General features: G+C 33.8%; 1 non-coding gene across 1 annotated transcript; it reads left to right on the top strand.

Annotated features, from left to right (window-relative positions):
* The first annotated feature begins 343 nt into the window (after positions 1 to 343).
* Positions 344 to 450, top strand: LOC126019621 (U6 spliceosomal RNA). The gene has a single exon (XR_007499254.1). It is a non-coding gene; the product is annotated as a U6 spliceosomal RNA (small nuclear RNA).
* Positions 451 to 1272: the final 822 nt, after the last annotated feature.

Raw genomic sequence — 1272 nt, 5'->3', positions numbered from 1 at the left:
CTTTTGCTTAACAATGATTCATCAAAATGAGATCTTACTTGGAATCACAGGGACATGATTCTAGTGGCCTACAGAGAGGCTGTATTCATGGACAAATCATTAAAATAATAAAATAAAAAAGACCACTTGTAGGTTTATTCAGAGTCAGAGGGATTGGTTCAGGAATGTGTAGTAAGAAAGTTTCCTGGGTGTTTGTAGATCTGAAATGGAAGACAAACTCTTTCTTCTGCTAGATTTATTCTGAACAACAATTTTTAACTTCTGGGAACTGTTGTAAAGTGGTACCAGCATGGAGGGAAAACATATAGTAGAGAAGACCAAGTTCTAAAAACATCATGAAGCCGTGCTCGCTTCGGCAGCACATATACTAAAATTGGAACGATACAGAGAAGATTAGCATGGCCCCTGCGCAAGGATGACATGCAAATTCGTGAAGCATTCCATATTTTTTAGAAAAAAAAATCATGAAGCCTTGGAACACAAGAGTTTCTAAAGTTATAACTAGTTATAGAACTTTTAGTGAATTGAGTAGTTTTATTCACTTCACGCTTTATTTAAGAAACTTTGAATTAACATTTTGTTTGTAGATAAAATGCTCCTGAGTTTTCCTACCCAATCGGTATTTATAGCAATTACTAAGACCAGTGGTTCTCCTGTCTAAAATAGTATATATCTAATGACTTTTCCACTCTAATGAACTAAAATCTAGTTCAGCCTTTTATGACCTTTAGCTCAAGCATCCAACTCTTAAATTTGTCTTTTAGCTTCTACTTTCTCCCCTCTTCTATTCCCAGATGTATTATCATTAATCTTCATAAAGCATAGATGTAATGAAGCCATTCACTTCATTGCTCAATTATTTCACTAATTCTGCCTTTCCCAAAAACAAAGATTCCCATGTTTTTCTACTTAACTTTAATTAATTCACTAGAATGGCATACAGAATCAGAAACACTTAAGCTTGCAAGTTTATTAAAGGCTTAATAAAGGCCTTTAACCTTCTCAAGACAATGGAACCCTGAGACTAAATATTACAAGCATCTACTATTGTAATATTTTTTTCTGTTGACCAGCACTCAGAATCACCTCATTAGACCAAATGACATATATTTCTTTTATACAAAAAAATTACAAGGGTTTTGGGAACACTGTGCAAAAACTGAGTCAAAGATCAATAAAAGATAGAAGCTATACCTAGAACTCTTTTCAAAGGGGAAATCATAAATTTTAATATCTCTATGTCAGGACCCCACTGTCAGAAATCAAAAGGTA

The sequence above is a fragment of the Suncus etruscus genome, chromosome 9 (genome assembly GCF_024139225.1).
Source record: "Suncus etruscus isolate mSunEtr1 chromosome 9, mSunEtr1.pri.cur, whole genome shotgun sequence".
NCBI classification, from domain to species: domain Eukaryota; kingdom Metazoa; phylum Chordata; class Mammalia; order Eulipotyphla; family Soricidae; genus Suncus; species Suncus etruscus.
The sequence above is the reverse complement of the archived record's forward strand: the minus strand, read 5'-3'. Positions and strand labels throughout refer to the sequence as shown.